Here is a 12,766-nt window from a genome sequence, read left to right as displayed (position 1 = left end):
AACACCTGTTGGAAAGCATCTTTTGCAGCGATTTTTGTGCGAGCACATCAGTGAACACCCCTGACCTGCTTTGTAAATGAAAGTTTAATGCATTTTAGGAAGGATTGTTCCAGTGCACCTATACAGCCATTGTAGAGGTGGGAGGTGATACAACAAACACCCCACAACTCTCGGGCCAGCAACATATGTCCAAATTTCAGTCAAAACCAATCTATTTCATCATAAACAATCTGAAAACAGGGCTTTAAGTGTAAAATACAGAACTTGTCCTTCAGTACAATTTCAGGGGAAATAACTCACAATTATGATTTTTCATCTTAATTATGCTGTTCTTTCAAAAAATCTATATGCATTGATGCATAATACAAGGATGGTTAGATGAAGGATCATGAATGGATAAATGTGTGGATATCTATTTATTATAGGCAGATATATAAACAATATCCACATTTAGTATATAAACGGAATTGTATTGAATTATTTGTCTTTTAAACACATTTTCTACCAGCTGTAACAAACAAACCCTCTGGTAAGTTGTAACATTTGCATTCCTGTCACTTTAGATGTAATTGTACGATAACGGTATCCTACAAACAAACTTTAAGTGTTCATTTAAAGCAGAGATGTGTGTGTTAATTGTGTATAAAAAATATTAATCTTACTTAAATATTTTTTGAATGATAGTGCCATAGCCTAAGTATTACTTCATCCCCGCTCTCCTCTAATGGTCACAAGAGGCTTTCTTGAAGGTTTTCTTGCTACTTGCTGATTATTTTTGTAGGACAACACTTCCATTCACTTCCATGTGTGGTATTCATGGCATCTGACATTCCTGAGCAGCCTTACGTGTTATAGATAGCAGAGGGAATTTTTGTCAGCACATTTTCTCGTTAAGAGCACGTCTGTCCACCCATAAACAATCTGAGCGCTCACAGCAGCAAACAGCAACAACTGTTTCAGCAGTCTGGCATGCAGGCAGGAGCTTTAACTGATGGACTGTCTGTTAATATATCTGAAGTTATGTGACCTTCACAGTCATCAGTAACATTATCAGAAATGTAGAGAGTTTCCTTGTTGTTCAAGATGACCAGTAAAACTTTAGGCAAAAAAGCTACATTTTTATTCATATAATTTTTAGTATTATAGATCAATCTTCTCATAATATGGAAACAAAAACACTCAGAATACCGAATTTTCAACATGTATGTGAATACAACCATGTCACTTTAATCTGTTTACTCTATGCTCATAATATACTCATAGTGTTTACTTTCCCACCTGCTGTATTTAAACAGCTGTAAGTGGTGATTGTTTGCTATCTTTAATAGTTTTTCTTGCTGTGCCCTTATATGTTTAGATGTCAAGGGACCTGATTCTGCACAGACCATGAACGATATTAATGTCAGGATTGTGCATTTGTGCGGCAGCCAATGTAGACAGTTTGTGTGGGTGCACATGTGTGTGTTTGTGTGTGACTGTTGTTTAAGATCTACTTTCCCTTTGCTCAGCGCTCTTCTCTATACAGCTGATGATTCAGCTGTCACACAAACACCACACACTTGTCTCTGCTCATAGGGCTGTCATCAGTAATCTATAGATAGTGTGATGATAATGATTTGATGATGTTCATGACCCCACGCCTCTGTGATGCAGAAAGTTTTAGAAGTGTCTTTTTTTGACAGTGCGACACATCTCACGCCTAACACTTTCAGAAAGATATTACTCATGTCCTGACTGGTGATGGTGTTAGGAAAGCTTTAGTTAAGATCTGTTTGTCCGTACGTACGTCCATCTCTCTATACGTCTAAACGTCAAACCTTTCCTTTTAAATATCAAGCTTTTAGTTTTTGAAATTTGTGTAACTTTAAGGCAAGTCTGTTTGTCTGTGTGTCATTCTGTGTTTCTCTCTGTCAGTTTAATCTCATTTTTTTTTTACAGTTTTTTCTCTTAGGTTTATTTTTTTTAATTATTAATTTCTATGTAAAGCACTTTTGTATTACCTTTGTGTATAAAATGTGCTATACAATAAACTTGCATTGCCTGCCTTATGCGTCTGTCTGTCTGTCTGTCTGTCTTACTTGTCTGTCTGTCTGTCTGTTTGTTTGTCTGTCTTGTCTTTTGGTCTGTCTGTCTGTCTGTCTGTCTGTCTCTCTGTCTGTTTCTCTGTCTTACTTGTCTGTTGGTCTGCCTGCCTGTCAGTCTGTCTGTGTTTTTGTCTGTCTTCTCTGTCTGTTGGTCTGTCTGTGTTTTTATCTGTCTGTCAGTCAGTCTGTGTTGTCTGTCAGTCTGTGTGTCTGTCTGTCACTCTTACTACCTGTCTGTCAGTCTGTCTGTCTGTCTGCCTGTCTGTCTGTCTGTTTGTTTGTCTGTCTTACTTGTCTGCTGGTCTGTCTGCCTGTCAGTCTTTCTGTGTTTTTGTCTGTCTGTCTGTCAGTCTGTCTGTTAGTCTGTCCGTCTTATTTGTCTGTGGATCTGTCTGCCTGTCATTCCTTCTACCTGTCTGTCAGTGGTCTGTCTGTCTACCTGTCAGTCTTTCTGGCTTTTTGTCAGTCTGTGTTGTCTGTCAGTCTGTGTGTCTGTCAATCTTACTACCTGTCTGTCAGTCGGTCTGTCTGCCTTTGTTGTCTGTCTGTCTGTCTGTCTGTTTGTTTGTCTTTCTTACTTGTCTGTTGGTCTGTTTGCCTGTCAGTCTGTCTGTGTTTTTGTCTGTCTGTTAGTCTGTGTTGTCTGTCAGTCTGTCTGTGTTTTTGTCTGTGTTGTCTGTCAGTCTGTCTGTTAGTCTGTCCGTCTTATTTGTCTGTGGATCTGTCTGCCTGTCATTCCTTCTACCTGTCGGTCAGTGGTCTGTCTTTCTGCCTGTCAGTCTGTCTGTGTGTCTGTCACTCTAACTACCTTTCTGTCAGTCGGTCGGTCTGCCTGCCTGTCTGTCTGTCTTTGTTGCCTGTCTGTCAGTCTGTCGGATCATCTGTCTTGTCAGTCTGCCTGTCTGTTTCTTGTCTGTCGGATCGTCTGTCTTGTCTGTCTGTGTGTCTGTTGGTCGGTCAGTCTGCCTGTCTGTCTGTCTGTCAGTCTTTTGGATCATCTATCTTGTCAGTCTTTTGGATCATCTATCTTGTCTGTCTGTTTTTCTGTCTGTCAGTCTGTCTGTTAGTCTATGTGTCTGTCTGTCTTACTTCTCTGCCTGTCTGTCGAATCGTCTGTCTGTCTGTCTGTCTGTTTTTCTGTTTGCCAGTCTGTGTTGTTTGTCAGTCTGTCTGTCTGTGTGTCTGTTTGTTGGTCAGTCTATCCGTCAATCTGTGTGTGTCTGTCTGGTCAATCAGTCCGTCTGTCTGTCTGTATGTCTTGTCAATTAGTCTTTCTGTCTGTCTGTCTATTCAATCAGTCTTTCTGTCATGTCAATCAGTCTCTCTTTTTTTGTCTGTCTTGTCAATCAGTCTTTCTGTCTGTCTTGTCAATCGGTCTGTCTGTCTGTATGTCTGTCTGTTTTTATTGTCTGTCTGTCAATCTGTCGGATCGTCTGTCTCGTCTGTCGGTGAATCTGCCTGTCTTGTCAATCAGTCTTTGTCTTGTCAGTCAGTCTGTCTTTCTGTCTGTCTTGTCAATCACTCTTTCTTTCTGTCTGTCTTGTCAATCGGTCTGTCTGTCTGTCTGTAACTCTGTCATCTTAAAAACTAAATAAACTCAGTGCCATTTGGCTTTGAATATTTTTAAGTTCAATATGAAATACGAATGTCACATTTTTGTATGTAGCTGTTGTATGACCTCTTTCTCTCTGTCCCTCCTCTCATTTCTTATATAAGTTGCATTATGCTGGAGTCACAGTTTCTACAGACAGAGGTCTTTTGTTGTGGTTGTGCTTGAAAAAAAATGGGCCTGAATACCATCAGGTGATCCAACGATTACATGTGCAGACCAATGAACCTGTTTGCAGTTGGCTACTGGCCTACATTACTTACATGAGTAATTTGTAGTCATTCCTGGCAGTGAGGTGTGACAGGGAAAGATTGGTTTCCTGTATGAGATGACGCTGTTGTCTGTCTCTACAGAGAAAAAAACTGAACAAAACTCCACAAGAGGACAAGTGTTACACAGGTATGAGCTTCTTAAGTACAACACCGGGGAATGAGATATATGAACAACAATAACCCTTAACTGTGCTACAATAAATGTAAGCTTTTTGGTGCTTTCCCACAATATTAGCAAGTGTGCATTTCAAATGAACATAACAAAATAAATGATCTATGGAGCTTAATCAATGTCTTTGTCAATGTCTTTCGACCCCCTCTCTCCATCATACTCACTTTGTCCTCAAGCAAACAGCTCACATCCGGCTCTGTGTGGTCGTCCAATAGCATTTCCCACCTATCAATCTTCTCGTTCATTGTGCTTCAGAGAGGTCCATCCATCATCACAACCCATCCGCCTGCTGTTTCCTGCTGAGACCAAACGAACATTGTCGCTTCACAATGGCTGTTGTCTACAGGACTCTGCTGTGTCAGGAGAACGACCCCGTCTGCCCTTATTCTAATGACTCAATTTATCCCGGGTTAGTTCAGGTCCGCTCGACTCCTCAATGAAGCCGTCCGGGTCAGGGTGGGTCGCTCTGGTTGCCAAGGATTCTGCTAACACCACAGACGCCATTCACTCTGAACAAACAGATGCTTTGCAGCAAGACTCAAGATACTGATATTTAAGAGTGGAGATGAATTAATGGAGGCCTACTTCTGAATTAATGGAGATGTGGCTCTTCTTACAAATGCTAATGTCTGTACTCTCATCAGATTTTGCGGACACACACCACTGCAGTTTTTTGAAAATTGGCCTGAAAAAGTTGCTTCAGTATTAGTTTTACAATACCCATTTTGTGTATCTTTATGAGACCAAAATCACTTTAAAAGAGTTTTGGATAGCACTTTATTTTACAGTACGTGTACTTACCTTGTAGATATATGGTAAATATGTTGTACTTACAGACAAATGTGTGGTAATTACTTTTGAGTATCTACATGGTAACTAAATGGTATCATTACCGTACTTACCAGTATACATACTTGGTAATTATTATGTAACTCTAGATAAGTACTGGGTAATACAAGATACATACTTGTAATGTAGGCATACTGTAACTAACAAGAAACACTACTGTACTTACAAATGAATGTACAATATAAGTATTTAGTACTTGCAAGTGTGGGTTAATGACAGGTACTTATAGTGTACATACACTCACCTAAATGATTATTAGGAATACCATACTAATGGCGCTTTTCCATTGCATAGTACCCCACGGTTTAGTTTAGTTTGGGTCGGTTCAGCTCACCTCACTTTGGCGTTGTTAGCTTTTCCATCGAGTTTAGTATCACTTCGCAGTGGGAGGGATTTAGGCGTGTTGTTATATTTGCGCTGCCCACAGCTGTGACATCATACAAGTGAAAGGAGAGCGTTGTTGTACATTCCCAAACATTTATTTATTTCTCAGTCCGCCACAAAATTAAAATTGGCCACCACAAATAGATGTTTGCACATCGCGTTTATCACTAACTCTGTATCACATGACAGTTTCAAACACCCGCGGCGTCAGCCGACGGCGCTCCGCTGAGTCTCACTGAAGTTGCATTTAAGCATATAATGCTGACGTGCTCGTCGCGAATGTTCCGCCACAAACTTCAAGTCTGGAAAAAACTGTTATGGTGTCCCTGATTCTCAACATGTGGATGTTTTTCGTCGCTAAAAGGGAGTTTGGGAACTTATAGCAGAGCACAGACGACAACATGTTTGCTCGAGACAGCGCAAGCTAGCCTAGCACAGGTAAAGCTAGCGATGACGCTGTTAGTGACGTTTCTTTCAGACCAATCAGTGATCTACAGTGTTTTCGTGTCACGTTTGGTATCAGCTCGGGTCGCTTGGAACCCCAACCGAGGTGGTACGAAAAAAAGTATCGGGTACCACGTACTGCACCTAATGGAAAAGCTCCCAAAAGTGAGCTGACCCGACCCAAACTGAACTGGACCGTGGGGTGCTATGCAATGGAAAAGCGCCATAATACTGTGTTTGACCCCCTTTCGCCTTCAGAACTGCCTTAATTCTACGTGGCATTGATTCAGCAAGGTGCTGAAAGCATTCTTTAGAAATGTTGGCCCAGATATAGGATAGCATCTTGCAGTTGATGGAGATTTGTGGGATGCATATCCAGGGCACGAAGCTCCCGTTCCATCACATCCCAAAGATGCTCTATTGGGTTGAGATCTGGTGACTGTGGGGGCCATTTTAGTACAGTGAACTCATGTTCAAAAAAAACAATTTAAAATAATTTGAGCTTTGTGACATGGTGCATTATCCTGCTGGAAGTAGCCATCAGAGGATGGGTACATGGTGGTCATAAAGGGATGGACATGGTCAGAAACAATGATCAGATAGGCCGTGGCATTTAAAGGATGCCCAATTGGCACTAAGGGGCCGAAAGTGTGCCAAGAAAACATCCCCCACACCATTACACCACCACCACCAGCCTGCACAGTGGTAACAAGGCATGATGGATCCATGTTCTCATTCTGTTTACGCCAAATTCTGACTCTACCATCTGAATGTCTCAACAGAAATCGAGACTCATCAGACCAGGCAACATTTTTCCAGTCTTCAACTGTCCAATTTTGGTGAGCTCGTGCAAATTGTAGCCTCTTTTTCCTATTTGTAGTGGAGATGAGTGGTACCGGGTGGGGTCTTCTGCTGTTGTAGCCCATCCGCCTCAAGGTTGTGCGTGTTGTGGCTTCGCAAATGCTTTGCTGCATACCTCGGTTGTAACAAGTAGTTATTTCAGTCAAAGGTGCTCTTCTATCAGCTTGAATCAGTCGGCCTATTCTCCTCTGACCTTTAGCATCAACAAGGCATTTTCGCCCACAGAACTGCCGCATACTGGATGTTTTTCCTTTTTCACACCATTCTTTGTAAACCCTAGAAATGGTTGTGTGTAAAAATCCCAGTAACTGAGCAGATTGTGAAATACTCAGACCATTAATGAGAAATTGAACAGGTGTTTCTAATAATCCTTTAGGTGAGTGTATGTACACTCTAAGTACCTGTCATTAACCCACTCTTGCTTGTAAGTACTAAATACTTATGTTGTACATTCATTTCTAACAACAGTAGTGTTATTTGTTTGAAACTGTATACATACACTATAAGTATGTATCTGGTATTACCCAGTACCTATCTAGAGTTACAAAACTACCAAGTATGAACCACTGGTAAGTACAATAATGATACCATTTATTTACCATGTACTGAAAAGTAAGTACCACACATTGGTCTGTGGGTGCGACATGTTTGCCATTTGTGTACAGGGTAAGTGCATGTACTGCAAAGTAAAGTGCTACCAAGTTTTGTGAACCAACTTTCTCAAACTACAAAATCACATATAATTAAGATTCATTACCTACCATGATCCCAGTTTTAGAAGTTGTGACTTGACAATTTACAGTGTGAACAAATGTCAGTATCAGCTATTATTGTTTGTGGTTATAAGATGTTGCAGACTCAGGTATCCCCCAAAAAAACATTTCTCTAGTCAAAAATATGCTCAATGCATTGTGTAGAAAGTAAAGCTTAAATTGGTTTAAACTTGTCCCCCAGTCTAGCTAAGCTGGTGGGTCAGCTGGTCTTGGCCAAAACAGCATGCATCATTCCATTCCAGAAACAAAGTGAAATTTATAATGCAACACAAGTACATGTTGAAATTTATTTTCGTGAGGTCAGGCCACATGTTGCGCTGATCTCACTGCAGCACATGACCTTGAGTGGTTTATTGCTTTCATAAAACAGTAGCAGCTGTAATATGATAAAAGACGCCAATGTACGTCCAGTTTAATAACACAGACATTTTAAGGTTACTATGTCTCTCTTGGACAATTACTCCGGCAAAATAACACACAAAGGCTGCAAGGCATCCAATGCATAAATTCAGTTATATTGGCATACTTATGTGTTTTGACCTAAAAACTTCAGACAAAAATTTATTTTTAATACATAATCTGAAGAAATGAACCTGTTTCTTCTCCCATATGAGGTGTTTTGCTGTTACCCTAACTGTGTCCCAGACAGCAGATGACTGCGAGCCAGAACCGCACTGGATCTACACCGACCTGGGGCCTCATTTATAAAGTGTGCGTGCGCACAGATTTGATCGTGGGGTGTGCGTAGGCAAAAATCCACGGCAGAGTCCATATTTATAAAAACTGTCTTTGACATGAAAAAAGTACTTAGCGCCACGTCAGGGTCTGAGCAGACGTATGCACTTTTGCTTGTCCGATTTCTGCAGGTTTTTGGAAATATAAGCCATTCTTGCTGTTTGAAATTGGGTTTAAACATTGACAAGCACTCTTTTATATGTCTATGGCATTAATTACGCATAGTTTAAAGGTGGAGATCTGAAACTGCTTGGCTGCGCGCACAGGTTCAAGTTCATTTGCGATTTATAGGGCCTCATTTATAAAATGCTGCGTAAAAACCATCCTACATTTGATCTTACGATCATTTAACAAAAATGCGTACGTGTGACTAATAAACCGAACGTACGCACAGAAAACGCGCGTACCCCTTTCAAATCTATAAATCGCAAATGAACTTGAACTTGTGCGCACAGCCGAGCAGTTTCAGATCTCCGCCTTTAACTCTTTCACCGCCAGCGGTTTTTTAAAAAGTTGCCAGCCAGCGCCAGCGTTTTTCATGTTTTTCACAAAAGTTTAATGCCTTCCAGAAAATGTTCTTCTTCAAATATATAAACATACAAAAAGCAGAGATAATTCCATTTTTGTGACGGACTTTTCATAGAGATCCCATTCTTTAAAACAGACACGGACATGCAGCAGCTTGCCATAGGGCAATACATCCGGTTTTAAAAAGTTGCGGAAGGGCGCCACCTAGTGGATAATAGCGGTATTGGGGAAAGACGGAAATACTCGTCATTGGCGGGGAAGCGTATTCTCTTGATTGACGAGATATCTTTCCTCGTCAATGGCGGGGAAAGAGTTAAACAATGCACAATTAATGTCAGACATATAAAAGAGCTCTTGTCAATGTTTAAACCCAATTTCAAACAGCAAAAATTGCTTATTTTCCAAAAACCCGCAGCAATCGGACAAGCAAAAGTGCGTACGTCTGCTCAGACCTTGACGTGGCGCTAAGCACATTTCCACGTCAAAGACAATTTTTATAAATATGGACTTTGCCATGGATTTTTGTGTACGCACACTTTACGATCAAATCTGTGTGTACGCATGCTTTATAAATGAGGCCCATAGATTTGAAAGGGGTACGCACGTTTTCTGCGCGTACGTTCGGTTTATAAATCACACGTGCGCATTTTTGTTAAATGATCGTAAGATAAAATGTAGGATGGTTTTTATGCAGCATTTTATAAATGAGGCCCCTGGAGTTGTCTGCTGTTTCGGATGGTTTTGCCATAGAGGTAAACTGGATATTAAAGTGCATTGTAAAAACAGAATTTGATTTCAATCATTGATTTTAATCTTTAACATGACTTTACTCAGTCAATATTCAAGATATCAGGGCTATATTTTTACAGAATGTTCCTTACATTATGTAGGATGATTTTATGCAGAAAACGGTAATCTCAAAAAAACAACACTAACTAGGTTTTCACATGCATGGTAACAAATACATTATTTAAGAATCAGACATTGCAGTATTTCATTGTGCCATGATAATGAATTCATGACATCATGAGAAAGTCCTTACCCCACTGACATACTCTCCTGTTGCCATGGGGCCACTGAAATGCCACTGCCAACTTTTTGCAAATGGTGACTGGGGGGAGGAGGGTGAGAGTAAACAGAATTGTCTTTGCTCAAATGTGTGTTTGCTCAACATCTTCCTCGAGACATGGCCTCTTTTGGGGGTGTCTGAGAGGGCCATTCTGAAGGGCCCTGTAACCCTGTGTGTTATTTACTCGCCGATCCCATGTATACGCCGGCTTCATTCAGTCATGTGAACTGAGAGACACTAAACACACAGTGAGATTTGGTGCAAGTGAATGGCGGAAGGGGAAGACTGTAAATCAGATTTAACAAATACCTAAACTTATCATCTGAATCTATAAATCAATAAGAACTGAATAGGGCTCAATAAAACATCAGTGACATACTTCCTGGTGTAAATGTCAGGTGTTCGCTGATAAGAGTGTGGTTAATTATTGCTTTCTAAAACAAAGCGCGTTCACATTGGGAAACTATTGGAAAATAAATAATCTGGGGTGTTCAAGCTCGGTCCTGCCTTGGAAGACCTTTATTAGCTGGATCAGATGTGTTTGATTAGGGTTGGAACAAAACTCTGCAAAGACATTGGCCCACCAGGAGCAGGATTGGACAACCCTGGGTTAGGTGAAAAATTAGCACAGAATCAAACAGCAAACGGTCATTTACAAATCCCAGAAGTATTATTTTGTCTGAAATTGTGATTTACAGTAATTGGTCCCAGATTGCTTGTCTCACATTATTATGGAATATTTTATCATCTAGCTGTCATTGAAGCCCTATGTTTTTAAAATCAAAATCTAACCACATTGTAATTTTAATAAAATGAAAGACTTTAATGCTTTTCCCAGACTCTTCTCTGAAGATTCGTCTACTTTTTGTAGATAATATTTAATGCTTTAATTTTAGTACTATGACTACTGATCTCAGTCATGACACAAAAGCAGATGGGCCTGAAAATGTAATACAGTGTAATAAAATGAATGTAATAAACAGGGTTCCCACTGCTCCTTGAAATCCTTGAAAGTTTGTGAATCTGGGGAAAAAATCCAAGGGTCTGGAAAGTTTTTGAAAATATACATACATAGATACAGGTCATTGAAAGTGTCTTGAATCTATTTTATGCAAGAAGTTTTCTTAAAAAAAAAAAAACATATTATTCCCTGTGTAGTGTAGGATAATATCATAAAAATTCTAGAGGTTTAAGCACACATGCTAAACTGTTTGCTTTAAATGCTTATATCTTCTGTATGCGAATGTTGATTCATACCAAAACGCTTTTTTGCATAGTTGTGTTTCACACATGAAAACGTCTCGGGTTACGTATGTAACTGTTGTTCCCTGCGAAGGGAATGAGACGCTGCGTCTCCCTTGCCATATTTCCTGCATCCCTGTAACGCCGTCTTTGGCAATATTTCAGATAGCGATATACTTCCTGGCTCCCGCATCACCGTGTCTTCGTCGTTAAGCCTCACCATTGGTTGAATTTGATATACACATTCAGACACACTTACCCCCGGAGGCGTCCCCAAAGTGTCACCGCAGTGATGCAGTGCGAGTTCCCTCGAAAGGGAACTGTAACAATGTATCTTAAAAGGTAACACAATGTAATCTTGCCCTCACTTGAATTGTGTCCCACATTTAGTCCTTGAATTTGAGGGTATTGCACCTGGAAAGTTCTTGAAAGGTCCTTGAATTTGAAGTTAAATAAGGTGTGGGAACCCTGAATAAAATGTAATAAAATGAAACATACAGTTTACTCTATGCTACACTCTCAGAAAGAAAGATACAAAAGCTGTCACTGGGGCAGTGCCATTTCAAAAAGGACACCTTTGTAGCCCACCTAAAGGGTGCTTAAATATTAGTACCTTAAAGGCACATACTGGTACCTCAGGTTTACATGCAACCAAATAATCCGTTTGTAATCGTATTGATGGCTCAATTGTATTGAAAAGCCTTCATTAATCAATATTGACGTCGACCTGATGCAAATTTGAATCGTATTGAAGGGTTTGGTGTACTCAGATCTGTGAAAAAAAAACATGTAAATGCGTGAATCATAGTATTTTCTCAATCGGATGCAAAAAAAACCTTGTGCACATACGCAGAACATTTGTGCTCATGTTCACGTCTGATATTTACCTCATATTTACATCTCACATCATTCTCATCAAAGAAACATGATATAGAAAAGAAATGGCAACACACATTATAAAGGTATTCTACAGCATTTATGTGTAAGCTACTTTCATAACATTAGGCTACATAAAGCAATAAAATAGCGTTGTGCCTTTAGAAAATTGTTTTCTTTGCCTATATCTGAAAACTGCTTAAGAACAACTTTCTCCCACTCTGCTTTGACTGTAATCCAGAGATAAAGCGTGAACTTGACGAGAGATGCTGTGAGCTGGTTGGCGTTGCCAAGTTTTTCAGAGTTCAGATTTGGCTACTGTCTCCACGGGTTGCTTTTTCTGCGCAGACATTCAGTTTGGATTATATAAAATGTATATGTACACGAATGACATTGCAATGTTTAGGATGCATGTTAACTTTATTGCCGTAACCTTCAATCGTATAAATTCAGTCAGATTGACAAAATTTAGTGCATGTAAACATAACCACTTGATACATCATGGATCGCCAACGTTGTTTCTGGAGGGCACCTGTCCTGCATATTTTAGTTTCAACCCTACTCCAACGCACCTGCCTCTTAGGTAGCCTTAGGTAGCCATGAACAACTTGACTAGCAGGTTCAGGTGGTTCGATTGGGGTTGAAACTGAAATCTGCAGGACAGGTGCCTTCCAGAAACAGGGTTGGGGACCCATGCGTCAAAATATCGGTGCCTACTTTAGGTGGTACACATTAGGACTTACAAACTCTGCGGACCCACCAGCAGGTCAAATCATCACATTTATTCACAAAATTATAAAAGTTGTGGAGCACAAAGTTTTCAGTAAAATAAGACCATTTTTCTAATTTACTCCAAAGTAGGTGGGAA

This window comes from Misgurnus anguillicaudatus, chromosome 19 (genome assembly GCF_027580225.2).
Source record: "Misgurnus anguillicaudatus chromosome 19, ASM2758022v2, whole genome shotgun sequence".
Lineage (NCBI taxonomy): Eukaryota > Metazoa > Chordata > Actinopteri > Cypriniformes > Cobitidae > Misgurnus > Misgurnus anguillicaudatus.
This window is presented reverse-complemented; position numbering follows the sequence as displayed.